The sequence below is a fragment of the Anser brachyrhynchus genome (genome assembly GCF_964034855.1).
Source record: "Anser brachyrhynchus genome assembly, chromosome: W".
NCBI lineage: Eukaryota > Metazoa > Chordata > Aves > Anseriformes > Anatidae > Anser > Anser brachyrhynchus.
The window spans coordinates 16,007,314-16,034,626 of NC_137704.1; the positions used below are offsets into that span (position 1 = coordinate 16,007,314).

The 27,313-nt window shown below is 46.8% G+C and overlaps 4 protein-coding genes and 1 long non-coding RNA gene across 6 annotated transcripts in view; 2 read left to right on the forward strand and 3 right to left on the reverse strand.

Annotated features, from left to right (window-relative positions):
- LOC308184723 (uncharacterized protein) overlaps positions 1-27,313 on the reverse strand; it is a 324,716-nt gene that overhangs the window by 194,501 nt on the left and 102,902 nt on the right. The gene's annotated exons all lie outside the window — the stretch shown is intronic.
- LOC308184910 overlaps positions 1-27,313 on the forward strand; it is a 127,300-nt gene that overhangs the window by 52,205 nt on the left and 47,782 nt on the right. The gene's annotated exons all lie outside the window — the stretch shown is intronic.
- LOC308184748 (uncharacterized protein) overlaps positions 1-27,313 on the reverse strand; it is a 435,815-nt gene that overhangs the window by 49,920 nt on the left and 358,582 nt on the right. The window lies entirely within an intron of this gene.
- LOC308184796 (ceramide transfer protein-like) overlaps positions 1-27,313 on the reverse strand; it is a 78,145-nt gene that overhangs the window by 44,170 nt on the left and 6,662 nt on the right. The gene's annotated exons all lie outside the window — the stretch shown is intronic.
- LOC308184769 (uncharacterized protein) overlaps positions 1-27,313 on the forward strand; it is a 104,530-nt gene that overhangs the window by 37,927 nt on the left and 39,290 nt on the right. Inside the window, exon 2 of one of the 2 annotated variants that reach the window (XM_080572298.1) lies at positions 3,297-3,355. The exons of the other annotated variant lie outside the window; for it this stretch is intronic. The gene's annotated coding sequence lies outside the window, so the exon portion shown is untranslated. Of the gene's footprint in view, positions 1-3,296; positions 3,356-27,313 lie in introns of those variants that run through there. 2 annotated transcript variants of the gene reach the window in all.

Sequence of the window (27,313 nt, forward strand, 5' to 3'; positions counted from 1 at the left end):
GGAAGTTTGTATGGAGCGCACCATCATCATATGCCAGCTCATTGACAATAATGGCCTGGAAAGAGGATGAGGAACCCACAGTGGATGAAGTGGCTAAACAACTCCGGCAGTACAAAGAAAGTCTCTCCACTTCCCTACAGGCCTGTGTCTCAGCTGTGGAGAAACTTTCTGAAGAGGTCCACCAACTTAAAGAGAGATCATTTTCCTCCCCACCTGTACAAACCAGTGTCTCAGCTATCAGCGGTAAGCGTTCATCCGTGCAAGGAAGACGATATGGTGGGTACACACCCCGTGCCACCCTGTGGTTTTACCTACGTGACCATGGAGAGGACATGAGAAAATGGGATGGAAAATCTACTGCGACCCTAGAGGCACGGGTACGTGAGTTGCAAAAGAAAACAATTGGGAAAAAGGGGTTCTCTGAAAAGTTTGCTGCTCCAACTTCCAGCAGGCAGTCCTTCAGACACAGAAACGAAGATTCTGACCAGGACTAGAGGGGCCCTGCCTCCAGCCAGGGGGAGGAAAGGGACAATCGAGTTTATTGGACTGTGTGGATTCGATGGCCTGGCACGTCAGATGCACAGAAGTATAAGGCTTTAGTAGACACCGGTGCACAATGTACTCTAATGCCATCAAGCTATAAACTGTCTTTATCTCAATCAATAAGCAGATAAACTGTCAAAGCAAATGCTTCTGGAAAAAAAAAAAACACACACAAATTATTAAATCTGTCATTTATCTACTTCAGTTAACAGTTACCTTGTCATTGCCACACACAGGAACAGATTTTTTTCCTTTACTCACTCCTCAGACATTTACCTAGCCATCAGAATAGAAATCCCCATTAATTGCTTGACATGCCCCGGAGTATGCAGTAGGTAGCAAGCACTGGAAGATGAAGAAAGTTGGAACTGTCAAAGGTGGGGAAGTCCATATTATGTTTGGCAGAGAATTTAAGAAAAATTGACCCTACACTTAAAGGAAAACTATGAGAACATATTATTCAGTTTAAATTGCCATTTTACAACAGTAATTTAAAAAAAAATGTTTGTGTGTGTGGGGGAAGTGAGTTTTATTTCAAACACAGTGCTTATTTTATATATTAAACCCCATATATCTTTTATATCTTAAAATCTAACACATTTTACTTGGCTTTCAAATCCTATTCCATATTCTTCCCATTTCCTTTTTGTTATAGCCCTTGTTTTTATCAATCTTAACACCCATATAAGGAATGGTCCAGCAATTCGTGCCACTAAGGGGTTTGAAGGGTTAACATTGAGGCCTGGGTTTAGGTGAGAAGAGAGCAAAGGGATTTCTTCAGAGAAAAACTGCTGACTCTGCACGGACGTGCAGTAACTTCTGACATCCGGCCAAAAGACCACTAGATAAGGAGGAAGAATATGAGCCTCCCCGTCCGAGCGGCCCCCGAGAGACTAACAGAGACTGATAAGCAGGTGCACCTGGGAGGACTTCGGATTCGGGAAACCAATTATAATAACCCTGCCTCTTCTAGAAGTAGTAATGAATATGTATTAGCCTAGGAGCATAAAAACCAGCCGCCTTACGTAACAGGTGTGCGTCCTGGTGGAGCAGAGACTCCCGGCGCACCCAGCGCTGTTTGCTTGCCTCTATTCGTTTAATAAATTGTAAACTTTGGTTGTAATCCTATTTGGGACTCAGTCATTTATAACACCCACTTCCCTCAAAACTCCCCAAATACCAAGAAAGGCTCACTGCACCCATTAGAATTGAACAAAAATGGATATATGAAATTATGGACTACTTAGGACATGCATCTTTTTGTCATGTTCTTGACATAACTTCAGATTACTGAAGTTGGCCAGGGTAGAAGTTTCATAAAAATAGTCCTTCTGTTTATGTCAAAATTTGTTTAGAAATGAAGCCTGGTCTGGTTTAAAAGCTCTTTATGCACAGAGAATCCTGCCATCAGGCAGGATGGCCTTACACCCATTTCCAATCATACATCAATTTGGCAGAAAGTGAAGATTAAGCACAAACTAACTAAGCAGTAGTTCTGTCAGATGGCTATTTCTTATTTTTTTCCAAAATATTAACATACTAGCAAGTATCAATGAAAGTTCTGAAAGAATAACTATACAAGCAAACTATATATAGGTTCTGCATAACAAGGAGAAAAAAGTTCATACATTAGGAAACATTTTTAAGATCTTCAGTCAAATACCCAATATACCCAATACACAACAGATGCACTAACATTTTTAAAAAGTTAAAGGAAAACAAGAATTGATTCACAAAGACTAGAATCATAGAATTATAGAATCATAGAATCATAGAATCATAGAATCATAGAATCATAGAATATCCCGAGTTGGAAGGGACCCATAAGGATCATCGAGTCCAACTCCTGGCACCTCACAGGTCTACCCAAAAGTTTAGACCATGTGACTAAGTGCACAGTCCAAACGCTTCTTAACTTCAGACAGGCTTGGTGCAGTGACTACTTCCCTGGGGAGCCTGTTCCAGTGTGCGACCACCCTTTCGGTGAAGAACCTCTTCCTGATGTCTAGCCTAAACTTCCCCTGCCTCAGCTTAACACCGTTCCTGCTGGTCCTATCACTGGTGATTACGGAGAATAGGTCAGTGCCTGCCTCTCCACTCCCCCTCTCGAGGAAGCTGTAGACTGCGACGAGGTCCCCCCTCAGCCTCCTCTTTTCCAGGCTGAAGAGGCCAAGTGACCTCAGCCGCTCCTCATATGTCTTCCCCTCTAGGCCCTTCACCATCTTCGTCGCCCTCCTCTGGACACTCTCCAACAGTTTCACATCCTTTTTGTACTGTGGTGCCCAGAACTGCACAACGAACTCAAGGTGAGGCCACACCAGCGCAGAGTAGAGCGGGACAATCACGTCCCTCGACCAACTAGCAATGCCGTGCTTGATGCATCCCAGGATACGGTTGGCCCTCCCGGCTGCCAGGGCACGCTGCTGGCTCATATTCACCTTACTGTCAACCACAACCCCCAGATCCCTCTCTGCAGGGCTGCTCTCCACCATCTTGTCGCCCAGTCTGTATGTATACCCAGGGTTGCCCCGTCCCAGATGCAGGACCCAGAACTTGCTCTTGTTAAACTTCATGTGGTTGGTGATCGCCCAGCTCTCCAATCTGTCCAGATCTCTCTACAAGGCCTTTCCACCCCAAAAGAGTCAACAACTCCTCCAAGTTTGGTGTCGTCGGCAAATTTACTCAAAACACCTTCTAGTCCTACATCCAAATCATTTATAAAAACATTGAAGAGGACTGGCCCTAAAATGGAGCCTTGAGGGACCCCACTAGTGACCATCTGCCAGCCAGATGTGGCCCCATTTACCGCAACCCTTTGAGCCCTGCTCATCAGCCAATTGCTCACCCATCGGATGATGCTTTTGTTTAGCTGTATGCTGGACATTTTGTCCAGTAGGATCCTATGGGAAACTGTGTCAAAAGCTTTACTGAAATCCAAAAAGATCACATCAGCTGGTTTCCCTTGATCGACTAGATGGGTGATCTTATCATAAAAAGAAATCAAATTTGTTAGGCAGGACCTACCCCTCGTGAACCCATGTTGGCTGGGACCAATGACTGCATTGTCCCCCAGGTGCGCTTCAATAGCTTCAAGGGTCATACTCTCCATAATTTTACCAGGCACTGACGTGAGACTGACAGGCCTGTAATTGCTAGGGTCTTCTTTCTTGCCCTTCTTGAAAGTTGGCACATTTGCCAGCTTCCAGTCAACTGGGACCTCTCCAGATTCCCAAGACCGTTGAAAAATAATTGAGAGAGGTCCCGCGATGATGTCAGCCAGCTCTTTAAGCACCCTGGGATGAATCCCATCCGGACCCATGGACTTGTACGGATCCAGGTGGAGCAGCAAATCCCACACACGTTCAGGGTCGGTTGGGAGTTTGTCATTCCCACCATCATGGTCCTCCAGCTCAGGGCACCAAGGGTCCTGAAGCCCATCATCAGCGTTGAAGACAGAAGCGAAGAAGGCGTTAAACGTCTCTGCTTTGCCTATGTCATTGTCTGTGAGGAGACCTTCCCCATCTAGTAGCAGACCTGTGTTTTCTCTGGTTCTCCTTTTTCTGTTCACATATCTAAAAAAAACTTTTTTATTGTCTCCCACAGACCTGGCCAGCTTCAACTCTAGCTGGGCTTTGGCCGCACAAATTTTCTCCCTACAAAAACGAACAGTGTCCCTGTATTCCTTCCACGTTGCCTGACCCTCCTTCCAGCAGCCTTACACTTTCTTTTTTCGCCTAAGCTCCAGTAGAAGATCCCTGGTCAGCCAGGCCGGCCTTCTGTCCCGCTTGCCTGACTTCCGATATTTTGGAATTGCCTGATCCTGTGCTTTTAGGAGGCAGTGCTTGAAGACTGACCAGCACTGATGGACGCCAATGCCTTCAAAAGCAGTTTCCAAGGGGACCTTGCTGACTACTTCCCTGAGCAGCCTGAAGTCTGCTCTCCCCATATCCAGGGCTGAAGTTTTGGTGGCAGTTTTCCTTCTGTCACCATAAATTCTAAACTCAACCACTTCATGGTCACTATGACCGAGACGGCCGCCAATTGACATGTCCCCCACAAGACCCTCTCTGTTCTCCAGCAACAGATCTAGGAGGGCACCTTTCCTAGTTGGCTCCCTTAGCACCCGCACCAAGAAGTTATCATCTAGGTGCTTTAGGGACCTCCTGGACTTGCTCATGTCAGCCGTGTGGTGATCCTAGTTGACGTCTGGCAAGTTGAAATCCCCCATAAGGACAAGGGGAGTTGATCTCGCGGCATCTCTTAGTTCCTCAAAGACTAATTTATCGGCGTCGTCATCCTGGCCAGGTGGTCTGTAATAGACTCCCACAGTGACATCCCCTTTATTTGTTCGTCCCTTAATCCTTACCCAGAGGCTCTCAACTTTGCCATCGCCAACTTCAAGTTCCACACAGTCCAGCCCATGCTTCACATACATTGCCACCCCGCCACCTTGCGTACCCTGCCTGTACCTCTTGAAGAGCCTGTAACCATCTATTGCAACACACCAGCCACAGGACTCATCCCACCAGGTTTCGCTTATGCCGATGATGTCGTAGCTGTGGGACTGGGCCAAGACTTCTAGCTCATCCATTTTATTCCTCATACTGCGTGCGTTTGTGTAGAAGCACTTCAAATGCGCCTCCCTACACGCAGCACCTTGTGGAGCCGTCCGAAGGGCCTCACTAGCACACAGTCCCTCTGATTCTAGCACACCATCCCTTAGCTCATCACCGGCATGCCTGGTTTTATCCCTTTCCCCCTTCAACTCTAGTTTAAAGCCCTATCTATCAGCCCTGCCAACTCCTGAGCAAAAATCCTCACCCCTCTCTGAGAGAGGCACATCCCATCTGGTGCCAGCAGGCCCGGTATCGCATAGACCTTCCCGTGATCGAAAAACCCGAAATTCTGCCTGTTGCACCAGTCCCGAAGCCACGTGTTAATGTGATGAGTCTGCTTGTCAGCATCGATTCCCCCCCTATCGGAAGGACAGAGGCAAACACAACCTGTGCCCCTGATCCTTTAAGTAGTCGCCCCAAAGCCCTAAAGTCCCTTTTGATTGCTCTCGGACTTCTCGTTGCTACCTCATCATTACCAGCCTGAAAGACCAGTAGCGGGTAGTAGTAGGTGAGCCGTACCACGCGCATGACTTTCTTAGCAAAGTCTCTCACCCGAGCCCCAGGGAGGCAACAGACTTCCCTGTGGGTTGGGTCCGGTCGGCATATTGGGCCCTCTGTCCCTTTCAAAAGGGAGTCCCCCATGACAATAACCCTTTTTTCTTTTTTGACAGCTGATGTAGCAATGCGGGGGGTAGGTTGCCTTGCCTTAGGCACCCTCTCCAACTGGGACGGGCTTTCGTCTACTTCGTTGTTCTAGCACTACTCAATTCTATAATTTTCCTATTAGCCTGTGGACCAAGAATGAGTTTAACAAAAACAGAATGCTAAAGTGATGAATTAACTTAACACTTCAAATGTTTAGATATAACACCTAGTCTCAGATACAGAAAGGCAAAAATGTTCACATAGTACATCTCTTACCTCAGAAAGATCAAAGAACTTCAGAAACAAATTTAGAGTATGCTAATAGCTCTGTACGACTGAGTTTCAAGGAGAGATCACATTTGGGTATGCAAAAGGATAAAAATTCAGATAATCTCTAAAAGCTAGTTGAACCACTAACCTGCAGTATGAGAGTATGATATTCCATCACAAAATATCACAATACACCACATTCTAACAAGTCGGGCTGGATGAATTCAGTTTCTGTGAATCCCATATTGCTTCTGGATTATTTTATTTACATGCAAGCATTTGAAAAGACACAAGCTAACGTAATTAACGTCTCCAAATCGATATCCTATGTGACCAGTAGAGAGAAATAGCGAAAAGAAACAGACACATCAAAAGGTTACTATTGGTCAAAGCCCAACAGTAACCCTTATCCTGTTTCTTCTTCAATCCTTGTGCGTATAAACCTCCTTGCAAAAGCAAACTGTGGCCTGCACGCTGCTGCCAAAGGGATGGAGAAAAATGCATTAGAGATATCAGTTGTGGCATGCCACGTGGCTGCCTTTGACTCCATCTCGTATTGAAGTTCTAGCATGTCAGGCACAGCAGAACTCTGTGGTAGCTTTACTTCATTGAGACCATGATAGTCCACTGTTAGCCTCAGTTCTCCATTAGACTCCGTTAGACTCACTTCAGCCTCCAATACAGTTAACTGCTGGGATCCCCCCATCACCCCATAAATACAGATGGGTTCTGTGCCTTTATAGCTTGATGGCATTACAGTACACCGGTATCTACTAAAACCTTATACTTTTGTGCGTCTGATGTGCCAGGCCACCGAATCCACACAGTAAAATAAAAACAATTGTCCCTTTCCTCCCCCTGGCTGGAGGCGGGGCCCTTCTAGTCCTGGTCATAATATTCATTACTGTGTCTGGAGGACTGCCCGCTGGAAATTGGAGCAGCAAGCTTCTCAGAGAACCCCCCTTTTGCGATGGTTTTTCCTTGCAACTCACGTACCCGTGCCTCTAGGGTCGAGGTAAATTTTCCATCCCATTTCCTCATGTCCTCTCCATAATCATAACTGTTAAACAACAGGGTGGCATGTGATGTGTACCCAGTATATCTTCTTTCTTGAACAGCGGGATGCTTACTCTTGATAGCTGAGACACTAGTTCATACAGGTGGGGAGGAAGATAAATTCTTTTTAAGTTGTTTGACCTCTTGGGAATGTTTCACCAAAGAATTAACTTTGAGTTGGTAGACCTCTTGAGAAAACTCCTCTTCAGCCAAGACGCAGGCCTGTAGGGAAGAGGAGAGACTTTCTTCGTACTGCCGGAGTTGTTTAGTCAATTCATCCACCGTGGGTTCCTCATGGTCTTTCCAGGTCATTACTGCCAATGAGCTGGCATATGATGATGGTGCACTATAAAAGTCTGCCACATGTCGTGTACACTTGACTTCATCTGGATCTTTGGTTAGCTGTTCATTGTCTAGGTCCTCATAAATCACCTCCAGCACGGCTAATTCCCTCAGGTACTGGATACCCCTCTCCATGGTGGTTCACTTGCCTGGTAGACATACAAGATCTTCCATGAAGGGATACCTTTCCTTCACACCTGACAGGAGACGCCTCCAGAGGGTAAAGATTTGTGCATCTTTTCCATCTTCTTTGTCAGTGCCCCCTTCCCTAGCGAAGGATCCCAGCTGCCTGGCTTCCCTGCCCACTAATTCCAGGCTATTGGCCCTGCTATCCCAGCACCGGAGCAGTCAGGTGACAAGGTGCTCACCTGGATGACAACTGAAATCTTTTTGCAAAAAATCTTGTAGCTCACACTAGGATAGGCCTCGGGTAGTTATTGATGCTTTTATGATATCTTCTTCTTCGTATTCCTGTTCCTCTAATGGCCCAGCCACTTCGGAGTAGCCTGCCTCGTCTTCTTCTTCCCAGTCTGAGTAGGAGTTCCTCTGCTTTCTAAGTGACCTGACCTTCTAGTCCACTGTTTCATCTTGGTTACAGGTGCAAGTGACATTGGTACAGTCTGTTTCCCTGGCCCAGCCTTGGGGCCTGTCACAGGGGTTGGAATGGATGCAGCGTCCAGCACAGGGGTTAGAGTGGCATTGATTGTGGCTCAGTAAGCATAGGCCAAGTTCCAGCACGTTGCAGTGATTTGTGTATCTCTGGAATTGCTAGGGTGATGACACCCCTTTTGCAAGCATTCTAACAGTTTTTTAGGATTTTGCAGTTGTTCAGGGGTGAATTTCCAAAACACTGGAGGTACCCACTGCTCTAGATGCCTGCCCATATCCTCCCACACTCCCTGCCACTCATAACTATCCTGCCTCAGGACAGATCTCTGGATGGCATTCCTAAGTAGTTTAACCTTAAACAAAACTTGAAGTGCATTCTGGAGACATAACAGTAAGAACATGCTGGTTTGAACATCCCAAGGATATTCAAAGTTTTGAAAAGCTATCGTAACTAGCCTGGAGGGGAAAGGGGAGGGGAAGGAGAAAGGAAGAGTGAACAAGGGGGAAAAAAACATCTCCCCCTGTCCCCTCCATAGATCAGCTCCCTGTAGAAAAAGGGTAAAAGGTGTAATTGTTAAAAGTTTCTGAGATATAGTTTCCAAAGTATGGAGTTGACGGCAATGCTGAGTATAAATACCAGATTAGTCTCATGACCAGTAATTTTACCCTATCATAAGCCAGTGTTACACAATACAGCAAAATAATAACCTTAAACCAGCCCCCAGAAAGGATAAACAGTACGACAGTGAGCACATAGAGTAAGTAATGTGCTATATAACTCAACTTGAAAAACAGGCACAGCAGACCTGAGATCAAAAAAAAAAAATAAAAAAAAAAATCAACATTGTGATTAGCAACTATTAAACTGATCTAATGCTTCTAACAATTTTGTTTTAAAAGAGCTGCCCAGACCCTCAGTTCCAGGGAACTCCAGTCTCTGGAAGTCCCCCTAGGTCCTGAAGGCAGAGGTGGGTGTCATGGGTGCAAGTGTGCCCAGCTGGCTGAGCTTTTCAAACAGGTGGCTCTGTTGCAAGAGGAGCTCAGAAGACAACAAAGCATTCAGGAATCTGAGCGGGAAATTGACAAATGGTATTATATGTTGTCACAGTCCAAGCAACAGCCCTGTCTCAAGTCCAGGCAAGGGGTGGGTAAACAAGCTTGCAGCCCTGAATGAGCACATTTGAAAGACTCACAGGACAAGGGAGAGTGGACCCTTTTCTCTGATCAGAGCTGGAGGAGGAGTCTCCCCCTTGCCCCTGAAGTGCTCCTGTGCAACAGATATGATGTTCTAGGGCAGGAGAGAGGAGACTTTGGGAGAACTAGTAAAGATCTCAGAAAGGCCAGCCACACAAAGTTGGCTCAGTCAACCACCTGCATCAAAACCAGTGCCACAAAGAAGGCACAAAGGGTGTTAGTCATTGGAGACTCCTCTCTGAGAGGCACTGAGGCTCCCATTTGCCATCTGGACAATCTCTCCAGAGAGGTTTGCTGCCTGCCTGGGGCCCATATTCATGATATTACTAAGAGGCTACCAAGTCTGGTGGGTCCCAAAGACTACCACCCCTTCCTACTTTTTCAAGTAGGATCAAATGATGCTGCAACAAGGAGACTCCGAAATATCAAAAAAAGGACTCTATGGCCCTTGAAAAGTTGTTGAAGGGATTGGGAGTGCAAGTAGTGTTCTCCTCTGTCCTCCCAGTTGGTGACTGGGACCCAGGAAGAAGGAGGCGAACGGACCAAGTGAATGATTGGCTGAGAGGCTGGTGCCATGCTAAAGGTTTTGGGTTCTATGACCTTGGACATGCTTTTGAGGGACCAGGCATGCTGATGCCGGATGGGACGCAGCTGTCCAGGTGGGGCAAGAGTGTTCTGGGCAGTAAATTGTCTGGGATTATGAGGAGGGCTTTAAACTAGATGTGGTGGGGGAAGGGGATGCACCTCTGAGTGAAGAAAGCATACCTGAGAACACATTCACTCTAAGTAACAGCAGGGAAATACTTGTGAACTGTCCCAGTGCAGTCAGGAAGGGTTCTGGAAATATATGACCGATAGCCCAGCTGAAGTGCCTCTACAGCAATGCATGCAGCATGGGAAACAAGCAGGAAGAGTTGGAAACCATGGTGCAACTAGACAAATATGACCTGATTGCTATCACAGAAATATGGTGGGACGGATCACATAACTGCAACACTGGAATAAAGGGCTATAAGCTCTTCAGAAGAGATAGGAAGGGAAGGGGGGGGGGGGGGGGGGGGATGTTGCTCTCTGTGTTAGGGAAGGGATTAATTGTGAAGAGATGCCTTTGAGAAACAGCCATGGACAGATGGTTGGACAGGCTGAGAGCTTCTGGGTGAAAGTTAAGGACCACACCAATAAAGGACAGCTTGTGGTTGGGGTCTACTACAGGCGACCCGATCAAGGGGAGCCTCTGGATAAGGCCTTCTTGCTTCAACTATAAAAACTATCGTGCTCACAGGCTCTCATCACCCTGGGGAATTTCAACCACACAGATGTTTGCTAGGAAAGCCACGTGGCAGGCAGTAAACAATCCAGTAGACTCCTGGAGTCCATTGAGGAAAACTGCCTGGTCCAGCTATTGGACAAACCAAACAGAGGAGAAGTGTTACTGCACCTGGTGCTCACCAATGCGGAAGAGCTCATTAAACAGGTCAAGACTGGAGGTAGTCTGGACTTCAGTGACTACGCCCTGGTTCAGTTTGTGATATTGCAAAATATGGGCCTGGCAAAGAGCAAAGTCAGGACCCTGAACTTCCAAAGAGCAAACTTCCAGCTATTTAAAGACCTAGTAGATGAGATCCCCTGGAACACTGTCCTTAGGGACAAAGGAGCTGAACAGAGCTGGCAACTCTTTAAGGATGTTTTCCTTAGAGCACAAGAACTCTCCATCCCACTGTGTAAGAAAGTGAACAGGGATGACTGTGCAAGGACCTGCTGGTCAAACTGAGGTGCAAGAAGGAAATGAACAGGCAGTGGAAGCAGGGACATGTGGCCTGGGAAGAGTACAGGGATGGGATCAGGAAAGCCAAGGCACAGATGGAACTGAGATTGGCAAGGGACGCAGAGAATAACAGGAACGGATTCTATAGGTACATTGCTCAGAAAAGAAAGGCCAAGGAGAGTGTACTCCCTCTGATGGATGAGAATGGTGAACTGGTAACGACAGACACAGAGAAGGCTGAGGTACTCAACAACTTCTTTGGCTCAGTCTTCACTGCCAGTCAGTCTTCCCAAGTCTTTCGTTTCCCTCAACCTGTAGATGGAGGCTGGGGGAGCAAAGTCCCCCCCAGTGTAAGTGAAGAGCAGGTTCGAGACCACCTGATGAAACTAAACAAGCACAAGTCTATGGGGCCTGATGACATGCATCCCAGGGTCCTGAAGGAATTGGCTGATGTAGTTGCCAAGACACTCTCCATCATATTTGAAAAGTCCCGGCAGTCAGGCAAAGTCCCTGGTGACTGGAAAAAGGAAAACACCACTCCCATTTTGAAAAAGGGTAGAAAGGAGGACCTGGGGAACTACAGACCGATGAGCTTCACCTCTGTGCCTGGCAAGATCATGGAACAGATCCTCCTGGAAGCAATGTGAAGGCACATGCAAGACAAGGAGGTGATCCAAGACAGCCAGCACAGCTTCACCAAGGGCAAATCATGCCTGACCAATCTGTCGGCCTTCCATGATGGAGTGACTGCATCAGTTGATAAAGGAAGACCGACCAATGTCATCTACCTGTACTTCTGCAAGGCCTTTGACACGGTCCCTTATGACATCCTGATCTCCAAATTGGAGAGAGATGGATTTGATGGGTGGACCATTCAATGGATAAGGAGTTGGCTTGAAGGTTGCACCCAGAGAGTGGTGGTCAATGGCTCTATGTCCAAGTGGAAGCTGGTGACGGGTGGTGTCCCTCAGGGGTCTGTCCTGGAACCGGTACTGTTTAATACCTTCATCAGTGACATAGACGGTGGGATCGAGTGCACCCTCAGCAAGTTTGCAGATGATCCCAAGCTGAGTGGTGCGGTTGATACAACAGAAGGAAGGGATGCCATCCAAAGGGACCTGGACAAGCTTGAGAATTGGGCCCACGTGAACCTAATGAGGTTCAACACATCCAAGTGCAAGGTTGGAGCACCTGGGTTGGAGCAATCCCAGGCACGAGTGCAGACTGGGAGAATAAGAGCAGTCCTCTTGAGACCAGCCCTGCAGAGAAGGACTTGGGGGTTCTGGTGGACGAAAAGCTTGACACGAGCCAGCAGTGCGTGCTTGCAGCCCAGAAGGCCAACTGCATCCTGGGCTGCATCAACAGAGGCATAGCCAGAAGGTCAAGGGAGGTGATTGTCCCCCTCTACTCTGCCCTTGTAAGGCCCCACTTGGAGTACTGCATTGAGGTCTGGGGCCCACAGCACAAGAAAGATGTGGACCTGTTAGAACGGGTCCAGAGAGGGCCACAAAGATGATCAAGGGGCTGGAGCACCTCTCCTATGAAGAAAGGCTGAGAGAGCTGGGGCTGTTCAGCCTACAGAAGAGTAGGCTCCGGAGTGACCTAGGGAACCCTACCAGTGACAGGTTGCCAGCCTGATGTAACCCCATTTACAAGAACTCCCAACCCACCAGCCAATTGTTCACCCATCTTATCATGCTTTTATCTAACTGCATTCTGGTCATTTTGTCCAGAAGGATACTGTGAGAGACAGTATCAAAAGCTTTACTGAAATCCAGAAAGATTACATCGACTAGCTTTCTTTGGTCAACTAGCTGGGTGATCTTGTCATAGAAGGAAATAAAGTTTGTTAAACATGACCTTTGCCTTGTGAACCCATGTTGTCTCTGACCAATGACTGTGTTGTCCTTCAGGTGTTTTTCAATAACTCCCAGAATAATCTTCTTCATAATTTTACCAGGCACTGAAATGAGACTGACAGTCCTGTAATTGCCAGGATCTTCTTTCTTGCCCTTCTTGAAAATTGGTACATTTGCCAGCTTATAGTCAACTGGGACCTCTCCAGATTCACAAGACCATTGAAAAATAATTGAGAGAGTTCCTGCGATGACATCAGCCAGCTCTCTGAGTACTCTGGGATGAATCCCATCAGAATTTATATGCATCCAGGTGGAGCAGCAAATCCTGCACAAGTTTGGGTTTAACTATGAGTTTATCATTCCCTCAGTCATGGTCATCCAATTCAGGGCAGCTGGGGTCCCAGAGCCCATCACTAGTGTTGAAGACAGGCGAAAAATGCAGTAAACATCTCTGCTTTGTCTATGTCCCTGTTTATTAGGTGACCATCCTCATCAAGTATCGGACCAATGTTTGCTCTGGTCCTCCTTTTCCCGTTAACATATTTTAAAAAGCCTTTTTTCTCGTCCCCCACACTGCTGGCCAGCTTCAAATCTAACTGAGCTTAAAAACTGACCAGCACTGATGGACCCCAATGTCTTTAAAAGCAGTTTCCCAAGGGACCTCACTAACTAGTACCCTGAGCAGTCTGAAGTCTGTTCTCCCCCAGTCTAGGGTTGAAGTTTTGGTGGCAGTTTTCCTTCTTTCACCAAAGATTTTAAACTCGACTACTTCATGGTCGCTATGGCCAAGGCAGCCACCTATCGCCACTTCACCCACCAGACCCTCCCTGTTTACAAGCAACAGGTCTAGGAGAGCACCTTTCCTAATTGGCGCTCTTAGGGCTCCGTTTTAGGATCAGTCCTCTTCAATGTTTTCATAAATTATTTGGATGAAGGACTTGAAGGTTTTTTGAGCAAGTTCGCAGATGATACCAAATTGGGTGGATCTGTTGACTCCATCGAGGGTGGTGAGGCCTTGCAGAGAGATCAGGAAAAACTAGAGAGCTGGGCAAGCACCAACAGTATGAAGTTTAACAAGAGGAAGTGCCAGATTCTGCACCTGGGAAGGGGCAACCCTGGTTATATCTACAGACGGGGGGATGAGATGCCGGAGAGCAGCCCCACAGAAAGGGATCTGGGGGTTTTGATTGACAACAAGCTGAACATGTGTGGTGGTTTTATTCAGCTGGGCAGCTAAGCTCCACCTTAGCCGCTCAGAAACTCTCACTCCCCCTCCTCAAAGGAAAAGGGGGAGAAAATATGATGAAAAGGGCTCAAGGGTTGAAATAAGGACAGGGAGGTAATTCAACAATTATCATCACGGGCAAAACAGACTCAGCGTTGGGAGATTAGTGTGACTTCGTTCAGGCCACGATAGTCCACTGTTAGTCTCCACTCACCATTAGACTTTCGCACTGGCCATATGGGACTATTAAAAGGTGAATGAGTCTTGCTGATCGCTCCTTGGTTCTCCAGTTGACAAATTAGCTTATGGATGGGAATCAGGGAGTCTCGGTTGGTGCGATATTGCCGCCGGTGCACAGTTGTGGTAGCGACTGACACCTGCTGTTCTTCGACCCTGTTGTGGTTTAACCCGGCTGGCAGCTAAACACCACACAGCCGTTCGCTCACCCTCCCCCCTCCCTCTCTGGGATGGGGGAGAGAAACGGGAAAGTGAAGCCGGTGAGTTGAGATAAAGACAGTTTATTAAGACAGGAATATAATAATAATAATAATAATAATAATAATAGTGATAATGATAATAGTATTAATAATAATAACGTGTAAGAAACAAGTGATGCACAATGCAATTGCTCACCACCCGCTGACCGATGCCCAGCCTATCCCCAAGCAGCCGGCCCCCCACCCCGGCCAGCCACCCCTATATATTGTTTAGCATGACGTCAGATGGTATGGAATACCCCTTTGGCCAGTTTGGGTCAGCTGTCCTGGGTCTGTCCCCTCCCAGCTCCTGCTGCACCCCTACCCTGCTTGCTGGCAGGACAGAGCGAGAAGCGGAAAAGTCCTTGGCCTGGTGTAAACACTGCTCTGCAACAATTAAAACATCAGCATGTTATCAGCGCTCTTCTCATCCTAATCCAAAACATAGCACCCTACCAGCTACTATGAGGGAAAATTAACTCTGTCCTAACTGGAACCAGGACAGTTATCCACCCCTTATTCCATACCATTTATGTCATGCTCAGGTTACACTCTTTCCAATACCTTGTAATTAATCACCATTTTCATCTATGATATATAGCAATCATGGTAGTGATGACATACAGTATTATATAATAATTAACATACTACAATTCAACTCATGGGCTATTCTCACCCAGTATCAAATCCCCTTGAGGTACACACCGGACCTCCCCATTCTTTTGCATTACCCACCAAGTGCATCCAGGTCCCTGAGCAAAAGCAATTCCACGAATGGGTTTGCCTTTTCCTGAGGCAGGAGTAGCCCAGACTGTTTTACCCAGCATGTTTCTTACGTGCACTACAGGAACTTTATCCCCTTCTACAGTGCGTAACAGGTTTGATTGGGCAGGTCCAGCTCGGTTGGCAGAACCCCTAGTGTTGACTAACCAGGTGGCCTTTGCCAAATGTGTATCCCAATTTTTGAATGTCCCAGCACCCATTGCTTTCAGTGTAGTCTTCAACAGTCCATTGTATCGTTCAACTTTTCCAGAGGCTGGTGCATGATAGGGGATGTGATACACCCACTCAATACCATGTTCTTTGGCCCAAGTGTCTATAAGGTTGTTTCAGAAATGAGTCCCGTTGTCTGACTCAGTTCTCTCTGGGGTGCCATGTCGCCATAGGACTTGCTTTTCAAGGCCCAGGATAGTGTTCCGGGCGGTGGCATGGGGCACAGGATATGTTTCCAGCCATCCGGTGGTTGCTTCCACCATTGTAAGTACGTGGCGCTTGCCGTTGCGGGTTTGAGGGAGTGTGATGTAATCAATCTGCCAGGCCTCTCCATATTTATATTTCAGCCATCGTCCTCCATACCAAAGAGGTTTTGACCGTTTGGCTTGCTTGATTGCAGCACATGTTTCACAATCATGAATAACCTGTGCTATAGTGTCCATGGTCAAGGCTACCCCTCGATCACAAGCCCATCTGTATGTTGCATCTCTACCTTGATGGCCTGAGGTGTCATGGGCCCATCGGGCTATAAATAATTCACCTTTATGTTGCCAGTCCAGGTCCACCTGAGCCACTTCAATCTTAGCAGCCTGATCCACCTGCTGGTTGTTTTGATGTTCTTCAGTAGCCCGATTCCTGGGCACATGAGCATCTACATGGCGTACCTTTACAACCAGGTTCTCTACCCGGGCAGCAATATCTTGCCACAATGCCGCAGCCCAGATGGGTTTGCCCCTGCGCTGCCAGTTGTTCTGCTTCCATTGCTGTAACCAACCCCACAGGGCATTTGCTACCATCCATGAATCAGTATAGAGATAGAGAACTGGCCACTTTTCTCGTTCAGCAATATCTAAAGCCAGCTGAATGGCTTTCACCTCTGCAAACTGACTCGATTCACCTTCTCCCTCAGCAGCTTCTGCAACTCGTTGTGTAGGACTCCATACAGCAGCTTTCCATCTCCGATGCTTTCCCACAATACGACAGGACCCATCAGTGAACAAGGCATATTTCTTCTCATTTTCCGGTAGCTTGTTGTACAGTGGGGCTTCTTCAGCACGGACCACCTCCTCCTCTGATGATATCCCAAAGTATTTGCCTTCTGGCCAGTCCATAATCACCTCCAAGATTAATTAAAATTAAAATTAAAACAATTATCATCACGGGCAAAACAGACTCGGCGTTGGGAGATTAGTAAAATTTATTGCCTATTACTGTGAGAAGCTAAGTAAAGTATCAAGGCTTAAACTAACTAATGAAACCCTAAATGTGATGGATGTAGAAGGGACTGGGATAACGGTGCTATTTTTTGGGGATACCAGGCTGAAACTAGGGATAGAATGATCACTGGACAATTATTGTATGTACCCGAGGCAGGGACTAACTCCTTGGGAAAGGATTTGATTATGAAATTGGGCATTTGAATAGTAAATTGTTAGACTGGAATAATGGTGATATTAATGGGGTGCTCTCGGACCCTGGGAGCAAAGATATATTTGCCTTTGAGTGGAAAGACCCTGAAATGGGGTAGAAGCAGCAATACAGATGGACAGTTTTACCTCAGGGGTTTACAGGGCCACCAATTTATTTGGGCAAGTTCTAGAACAAATATTGGAGCAATTCCAACCTGCATAAGAGGTGTTACTGTTACAATATGTGGATGAGCTTTTATTGTCAGGACAGGAGAAAACAGCTGTGAAGGAAGCCACTAACAAGCTATTCAACTTTCTGGGAAAACAGGGCTTAAAAGTATTGGAAAATAAATTACAATACGTAGAAAGAGAAGTTGAATATTTAGGGCATCTAGTGTATGAGGGAAAATGAAGAATAAATCCAGAGAGGATTCAGGGAATTGCTGAGCTACCCCTACCCAAAACTAAAAAGAACTAAAAAGTTTTAAGAGAAAGAGGTTTTTAAGGAATTAGGAGCCACAAAGTCCGAAGGAAAACAGATACTCCCTGAGGGGAGAGAAATGCTGAATAAAGTGCTAATGAGGCAAATACTAACTGGTTTACATCAAGAGGGTCACTGGGAAATTCAAGCAATGTGTGACACTGTGCTATGGAAATATGTATGTGTAGGAATATATATACTTTGGCTGAACAAGTATGCAGGAGTTGTGTAGTATGTCAGAAGGTAAATAGGAAAATTATCTGCAGTCAGGCCAAGGGGAGCGAGAACCAGGAATTCAACGCTTCCAAAATGTACAGGTAGATTTTACAGAACTCCCTAGAGTAGGTAGATTTAAATACTTATTAGTCTTGGTCGATCATTTGTCAGGATGGATGGAAGCTTTCCCTTCAGTATCTGCTACTGCGAACATAGTAACCAAAGTAATTCTAGAACAAATAACTCCCAGGTATGGAATTGTTGAAAATATTGACTCTGATCAAGGAAATGACTTTATGTCAGAAATATTGCAAGGGCTATGTGGACTCTAGGAATTAAGTGGAAACTTCACGCTCCTTGGCATCCTTCCTCTTCTGGAAGGGTGGAGCAGATCAGACAGCAAGGAAGCAATTGACTAAGTTCTGGAAACTCGGCTTCCCCAGATGAAGTGCTTACCTTTGGCACTTGTCCGAATTCAAACTGCACCAAGAAAAGATGTGGGAGTTTCACCATATGAAATATTATTTGGATTGCTGTACCTGGACAAAGGGAATGAATTACCTCAAATTGAGACAAAAGATGCTTTTCTTAAGAACTATATACTCGAGCTGTCGTCCTCTTTGTCATCTCTCAGGACCTGTGGATCGTTAGCACAAACCCCACCCTTGGAAGTCCTGATCCATCCATTCCGAGAAGGAGAGAATCGAAGCTGCAACCTGAGTGGGACGGACTGTTCCAAGTGCTCCTGACTACTGAGACAACAGTAAGAACAGCTGAGAAAGGGTGGACTCATACCTGGGTAAAAGCATCGGTTAACCCTGAAACCTGAGAGACTGCATTAACAAAGACTTTTAAAGTTAAAACTGTTAAAACTATCTATTGTAAACCTTTAACTTCTCCTTAGAAGAATTCTTAATGAATTAATGAGTAAAAGGGATTGAATTACACAGAACTGGAGTGTTTCCAGGGAACGCTTCCTGGAAGTGGGAGAACGGGGGGGGGGGGGGGGGGATTTAATCCCCACCAGAAGAATCCTTATTAGTTTGTGATTTTTATTGTTTTTCTTTATTATTATTCCTTAATTATTGTAGGGATATATATATAGAAATGATGTATTTTAAGTTTATCTTAGTAATACCTATTCTCAATGGATTAGTGATAGGATAGAGGGAAAAATCAGCATTTCCAATTAATCCAGAACATCTCTCGAGTTCTGTCTCGAAATAATTGTTGGCTTTGCACCCAAATGCCTAGAAAGACTGAAAAGACTTTGTCCCTGATTGCTATTTCCAGCAGCAACTGTGTCTGGATTCTCTAGATTTCTCAAAATGACAGATGGTACTCAGTCCCGGGAAGGAATAGATTTTGACGTTGAGCTCCCTACACGTAATCCTGGCTACAATATACTGTGTTATCAAAGGTGCCATTTAAACAACATTGATAGAAACTCAGGGGGCAATAGTACTGACCCTGGGTGTGGAAATATTATCCATGAAGTGGGGAATAATCCATACTGTACCGAATATGGTAGCTACAGGAATGCTAATATACATAATGCACACCAGATACAACATGAGAATCCTGTAACCGGATTGCCTGTCCCAGATGGCAAGGGGTGGTACTGGCTATGTGGCCATAAAGCCAGGAAGGTGTTGCCCCTAGGATGGAAGGGAGCTTGCACCCTGGGGGCAATAATTCCAAATGTAACTATTATGGAAGACCCACAGAGCCAAAGCCCCCTTGAAACCACATGCAGAATTAAGCGGACTCCAGATAATCCTCTAGTAAAAAGAAACAGGGCATTTCACTGTTTTGCAAAGTGGTTTCTACCTTGGTTAGGGGTGAGTGAATTAGAAAAAGCTATTGTAAATATGCCAGCTATAACTGAAGAACTATAAAATAACACTCTGGATGCAAGAAAAAGGAGATAAGTTTGAAAAAATAGTACTCTAGAACTGAATGGTATTAGATTTATAAATAACCTCATAAGGAGAAGCGTGCACTGTAATTAATGCTAGTTGCTGTATATATATAGATCAAATAGTACGAATTTGACTGACCTCAAAAATATTTTGGGGGAAAAAAAACAACAACAAGATCCTACATAGAGTGGCTCAAGATGGCACTTCGTGGGGATTTAGAAACATTTGGGAGAAACTAACTTCGTGGTTACCTCAATGGAATTGGCTCAAACAACTATTTGTTGGTATTATAATAATGATGGCATTATATATCTGTCATGCCCTGTGACATCCAAAGAAAAATATTGCACCTTAATGTTGGAAAAACTCAAGAGTGGGGGATGTGAAGAGGTGCAAAAACAATAATAGGAGTAAGAAAATAAGAGGGGGGAATTGTGAAAATGTTTTTGCAGTCTAATGTTTTTGAAGTAGAGTGTGTTTTTGCAGTAGAAAACTAACCTGTATTCAAAGTTAATTGTGTAGTCACAACAAAGAGAAATGCTAAGTAGATAAGTGGACGGTAGAAGGCCTCACTGTTCCAAAATAAGGTAGAAGACTGAGAAAAACAGGATGAGCAGTGTGAGAACAGTAAAAAACAAAGATCACAAGTTCTCTAAACATAAGTAAGGAGAAAAAAAAAAGGGAAAAAGGAGAAATTAAAGGGTTGATCAAAAAAATTGTACATATATGGTATAGAGGAGCATCGAGTAGCTTGTAAACCTGTAGTACTCAGCCAATGAGGAAACAGGGGAGGTGATCAGGTGTCGGGTAGTAGGGAATAAAAGGTTATGATATGTTTACTATAATGTGCTCCTAATTGGCAGGATGCCTGCCATTGCAATCGCGAATAAAATAGCTTCACAGAAGATCCTGTCTGAAGAAAATTATTGAGATTTTTCTCACTAACAAGGTAGACAAGTGAGAAACAAAGGAAAGAAACCAAAAACACCTTCCCCCCATCTACCCTCTTCCACCTCCTCCCCCTGAGCAGCGCAGGGGAACCGGGAATGGGGTTGCGCTCATTGTATAGCACTTCATCTCCACCGCTCCTTTTCAATCACTCTCTTCCAGTGTTCCAACGTGGGGTCCCTCCCACGGGATGCAGTCCTTCACGAACTGATCCTGTGTGGACTTCCCACAGGCAGCAGCTCTTCAAGAACTGCTCCAAATATGGGTCCGTACCACAGGGTCCATCCATCAGGAGCACACTGCTCCAACTGGGGTCCCCCATGGGCAGCAGCTCCTGCCAGGTCACCTGCTCCTGTGGGGTCCCCTCTCAATGGTCTACAGGTCCAGCCCGGAATCTGCTCCGGCAGGGGTCCTCCACAGGCTGCAGTCTCCTTCAGTGCAGGTCCACCTGCCCCACTGTTGCCTTCTCCATGGGCTGAAGCATGGAAATCTGCTCCGCCGTGTTACACCATGGGCTGCGGGAGGACAACCTGCTCCACCATGTGTGCTGGGTTTGGCTGGGATGGAGTTAACTTTCCCTGCAGAAGCCCATACAGTGCTGTGCTCTGCACTTGTAGCTGGAACAGCATTGGTATCACACCAGTGTTTTGTCTATTGCTGTGCAATACTGGCACTGCATCAGGACTCCCTCCAAACCCCCCAAGAGCCAGCAGGCTGGATGTGGGCAAGAGTCGGTGAGGGGTCATCACCAGGGAAGTTGACCTAAACCAACCAATGATGTCACACTCAGCAATAAAAGGTGGGAAAGGGGAAGGAAGGGGGTGCTCTCGGTGTGGAAACATCTGTCCAAACAACCGCTACGCGTATTGAGGCCCTGCTTCCCAGGACGTGGCCGAACATCACTGTTTGATGGGAAGTAGAGAGTAACTGCTTTTCTCTCTCTGTGCTTCCACGAGGCCTTCAAAAAGGCAAACTTTTTATTTTTTTCTCCCCTTCCTTTTCCCTTTAATTAAATCATCCTTATCTCAAACCTTGAGCCCTTTGTGTCGTATTTTCTCCCCCTTCCCCTTTGAGGAGTGGGAGTGAGAGAGCGGCTGTGGTGGAGCTTGGCTGCCCACCCAAGTAAGACCACCACACCATGGTCTTCTCCACAGGCCGCAGGGGAACTTCAGTTCCAGTGCCTGGAGCACCTCCTCCCCCTCCTTCTTCACTGACCTTGGTGTCTGGAAGGCTATTTCTCACTCATCGCTCTCCCAGCTGCTGTTGTGCAGCAATTTTTTCCCTTTCTTAAATCTGCTCTCACAGAGGCACAAACAACATCGCTTATTGGCTCAGCTCTGGGGAGCAGCAGGCCCCTTATCTAACATGGGGCAGCTTCTGGATTATTCTCACAGAAGCCACCCCTGTGGTCTGCCCCGCTACCAAAACCTTGCCATGTAAACCCACTACAACATGATCCAGCAGTGTGCCGTGGTGGCCAGGAGGGCCAACTGTGTCCTGGGGTTCATTAAGAACGGCATTGCTAGTCAGTCAACTGAACTGATTATCCCGCTCTACTCTGCGCTGGTGCAGCCTCACCTTGAGTACTGTGTGCAGTTTTGGGTGTCAAGAAAGGTATAAAACTGTTAGAGAGTGTCCAATGGAGAGCAACAAAGATGGTAAAGGGTCTAGAGGGGAAGACATATGAGAAGTGGCTGAAGTCACTTGGTCTGTTCAGCCTGAAGACTGAGGGGAGACCTCATTGCAATCTACAGCTTCCTCACGAGGGGGAGCAGAGAGGCAGGCACTAATCTCTTCTCTCTGGTTACCAGCAATAGGACGTGAGGGAACGGCTTGAAACTGCGACAGGGGAGGTTCAGACTGGATATCAGGAAAAGGTTCTTCACTGAGAGGGTGGTCATGCACTGGAATAGGCTCCCCAGGGAAGTGGTCACTGCACCGAGCCTGCATTTCAAGAAGCATTTGCACAATGCTCTCAGACACGTGATCTGATTTTATTTTCTTCTTCTTTTTTTTTTTTTTGGGGGGGGGGGGGCGGGTAGACCTGTGTGGTGCCAGGAGTTGGACTCGATGATCCTTGTGGGTCCCTTCCAACTTGGATATTCTATGATTCTGTAACCTTCTTGCAGATTTTCAGCACTTAAAGGGGGCTTATAAAAAAAGATGGAGAGCAACTTTTTTCTCAGTTAGACAATGACAGGAGAAGGGGGAACGGTTTTAAACTAAAAGAGGGGAGATGTTAGATTAGATGTTAGGAAGAAATTCTTCACTCGGAGGGTGGCGAGGAACTGGAACAGGTTGTCCAGAGAAGTAGTGGATGCCTCATCCCTGGAGGTGTTAAAGATCAGGTTAGATGAGGCCCTGGGCAACCTGAGCTAGTGGGTGCTGTCCCTGCCTATGGCAGCGGGGCTTGGAACTAGATGATCTTTAAGGTCCCTTCTAACCCAAGCTGTTCTATGATTCTATGATTCACCTTATCATCACAAATGCTCTAGCAGCAAGCATCTGTTACAAAGACTGGAAGCTACAAGTAACTGAGGGGAAGGAATTCACAAGTAGCCTTGCGCTGTTTCACACATCCATGAACTAGAGATAATGAGAAAGTAAGCGGTAGAAACAAAAACTTGAGCAAGGTCGAGATAAATAACTTGGCTGCAGTGTTAAAGATGAGCTTTGCGCAGTGGCCAATTGCTGGCTGGCTTGAGGCATGTGTCTGAAGGTCTCTAACCAATTGTATGACCGATTCGGGTACGTGGACAGCGTATGGGGCTACGGGGAAAGTATATGTAGTGGAGAAAAAACTGCAATAAACGTCTCCTGTTCACGAGCCATCGGGAGTCCGTGTCTTTCATCCCTTCAAATGGTGACCCCGACGTGATCGGGAAGAGAGCAACGCTGAGAGAAGCATCCGGAGGGACCGCAGTCGAACGACTCAAGCTGGCGGCGGGACCGCGGCTTTAATCCCGGGACATCACCTCAAGAAGCAGGTGAGCGGCTGGGGCATTAACTATGGGAGCTAATCTATCAGCCAAGGAGAAGGTGATAGTTAAGTTATTGACTCAACTCCTGGTAAAAAGAGGAGTGAAAAATGACCCGTATAAAGTGAAACTATTGCTAAAGTTCTTACAAAAGCATGGGGCCCCAGCAACAGCTTCAGTGGCATTTGATGTAAAAACTTGGGAAAACGCGGGGACAACTATATGGGACGCTGCCTCGCAGGGAGATACAACAGCTGCTGAGGTGATGACAACCTGCCCCTTAGTAACTGAGACATTGAGATCATGGCAAGTGGAAAAAAGGGCACAGACAGCAGCCGCTCAGGCTACGCAGGTGGGTGAAATAAAAAGCGGTGACCGCGTACCACCAGAGAAAGTAAACCTTATAGACTTGGGAACAGAGGCGGACACAATATCTCAGCGGCTGTCCGCGCCGCTGCCACCGCCCACAGGGCCAGAGGCGCCACCCGACGTGGGTCCCTTTGACCCCCGAGATCGTTGGAAACAACTTCAGAGAGAAGCAATAAAGGAGGGGGGGGGGGGGGGGGGGGCACAGGGCTCGTTTTTCCAGTCCAAGTTCGGGATCATGGGCAAAATGACTGGCACCCCTTCCAGTGGGACCTTATTAAAGAACTGCGTAAGACAGTGACCAATTATGGGTTATCAGTCCCCTGACACAGTGCCTGCTGGAGAATATCATGACAGGACAGCTTTTAGTCCCCTTTGACATGCGACAAATGGCAGCAATGATATTAACTCTGACACAAAAATTATTATGGGAACAGAAATGGAGAGATTTCTATGAACATGCAGCGCTCCAAAATTTAGAAAGGCAGCCGGGGGATCCGCTTTTCGGAGCCGGTATACCTCAACTGATGGGTACAGACCTGATGGTGGATCCACGCCTTCAGGCGTGTCTAGATCCAGGCATCCTCCATCTGACTGCGACCCTAGCCCTCCAGGCAATGTTAAGAATTCCAGAGACCGGAAAGCCTGCGCAGCCCTTTACAAAGGTCCAGCAAGGGGTGTCTGAACCATACATGCAGTTTATAGATCGGCTTCGCGGTGCACTAGATAAGCAGATTGACAATCGGGAAGCAAGAGACGCCTTGCTACAAAGGCTAGCGGTGGAAAACGCAAATACCGATTGTAAAAAGGTGTTACAGGCTCTGCCCATGAATGCAACAATAGTGCAGATGATAGAGGCGTGTAACCGAGTGGGTTCTATCGAACATCATACCAAATCGCTGGCGTCCGCTTTTGCAACAGCACTAACCTTCAGTCAGGACCCACAGGGTAAGAAAAAATGCTATCGGTGTGGAGACCCGAGCCACCTAGTCTTCGCATGCCCCCAGCGTGGGCAAGGGGGCAACTCGCCGGCAGTTCCGCCCACTTTATGTCCCAGATGTGGGAAAGGACGCCACGGGGCGAGCCAATGCCGCTCTAAATACAACGCGGAAGGGCAGCCTTTGCCGCCGCGGCAGGGAAACAGGAAGAGGAGCGCGGGGCGGGGCCGCGCGACGACATAAGCACCCCCGCATCCCGGTCAAAGGAGGAACCTCCCACAAGGGAGGGCAACAAATGCAATGCTGACGCATGGTCCAGCGCCACCTGCAGCCCCGCTGCCACGGTTACCACCGTGGACACCCTCTCAGCCAGAACCAGAGGGAGTGCCGGAGTGGATGCCTCCACAGTAACAGACGCCACCTTGTGGGGTACTCACGTTCATAAAATTCCATTGAACGTCAAAGGACCAATTGGGAGTGACTGTAGTGCATTGCTGCTAGGACGATCAAGTACAACTTTGACCGAATTGTTTGTTTTGCCGGGGATAATAGATGCCGACTATAATGGACAAATCCAAGCTATGGCTTGGACACCGTCTCCACCATTGTCAATACCAAAGGGAACTAGAATTGCTCAATTGATTCTTTTCCAAGCAGTAGTACCAAAGGCTGTGGACGCTATCAGGGGAGCGGCAGGATTCGTGTCAACCGGGTTCCCCGAGGCGTTTTGGGCCGCCGACATAGCCCAGCATCAGCCAACGCTTACTGTTACCCTTTGGAATAACTCTGAGCACCCACCCTCCAGTCAATGCAAGATGCTGGTGGACTCTGGAGCGGATGTTACCGTCATTGCCATTAAAGACTGGACCTCTGCTTGGCCCATGACAACTCCCTCAGGCGGATTGGTTGGAGTGGGAGGAATGCCAAACACCTTTCAGAGTGCCACGATGCTTACTATAAAAACCCAAGAAGGTACTATGTGCACAGTACGCCCTTACATTGCTAACATCCCCATCAGCCTGATGGGGCGAGATGTCATGGGACAATATAAATTCACCATCTCCTCCCCTGAAAATTTTCAGTAGCGGCCATTGATGAGCAACCGACACTCCGTCTCACATGGAAAAGGGAATCACCGGTATGGGTGGATCAATGGCCGCTCACAAGAGATAAGGTCGCAGCGCTGCAGGAGTTGGTTCAAGAACAACTCCAACAAGGATATATTGTTCTGACAACCAGCCCATGGAATTCGCCAGTGTTTGTCATCAAGAAGAAGAGCGGGAAATGGAGATTACTGCATGATTTGCGACGAATCGACGCAGTGATCGAGGACATGGGCTCCTTGCAGCCAGGATTACCCTCACCTACAATGATACCCCGTAATTGGGACATCGTTGTTATGGACTTGAAAGACTGTTTTTTCACAATTCCTTTGCATCCTGACGACGCTCCTTGTTTTTGCCTTCTCGGTACCAAAGATCAATAGGAAGGAGCCTATGGACCGATATCATTGGACCGTACTACCACAAGGCATGAAAAACTCCCCAACCATGTGCCAAACCTATGTTGCGAAAGCTATCCAACCAGTACGCCAATGCTTCCCGGAGATATACATATACCACTACATGGACGATATCCTACTAGCTGGACCATCTGGTCATAAGGTCCAAGAGGCACTGCCTGCCTTAAAACAAGCGTTACAGACAGCAGGACTCCAAATTGCACCTGAAAAGGTGCAGACCCAAGCACCTTGGAAGTATCTGGGGTGGAAGATTTTACAGCAAACCATTCAACCACAGCAGATATCCATTAATGCAGATGTTAAAACACTGAACAATGTACAGAAATTACTAGGCAATATAAACTGGATTAGACTACAATATGGGATAGACAATTCGATATTGGCACCTCTCTTTGAGTTGTTAAAGGGAGACACTGATATTAATGCCCCAAGGCGATGGACTGAGGAGGCTCATAAAGCATTGCAAATGGTTAACGAAAGAAAGAATCTCGTTGGCACAGCAATGCCATCACCGTAGTGAGAACCTCCCCCTTCAATTATATATTTGTAATCAAGGACAACAACCAGTGGCTATTATTGGGCAGTGGGACCCCTCCCTTAAGGACCCCTTAATGGTCCTGGAATGGGTCTTTTTACCCCATCAACCCTCAAAAACTATTGCAACGCAAGTGGAAATGTTTGCTGTCCTAATAAAGAAAGGACGTGAGAGAATAGGTGAATTAGCGGGAGAAGAGCCCAATCTGATTATAATTCCTGTAGTAAAAGACTATTTCACCTGGTGCTTGCAGAATAGTTTAGAGCTCCAAATAGCATTGACGAGATTCGATGGACAGGTTGATACCCACCATCCACCTCATAAAATGTTCTCCTTTTATAACAATATAAAAATTGAAGAGTGGCCGTTGTGCCAACGGCAACCAGTGAATGGGCGGACGGTCTT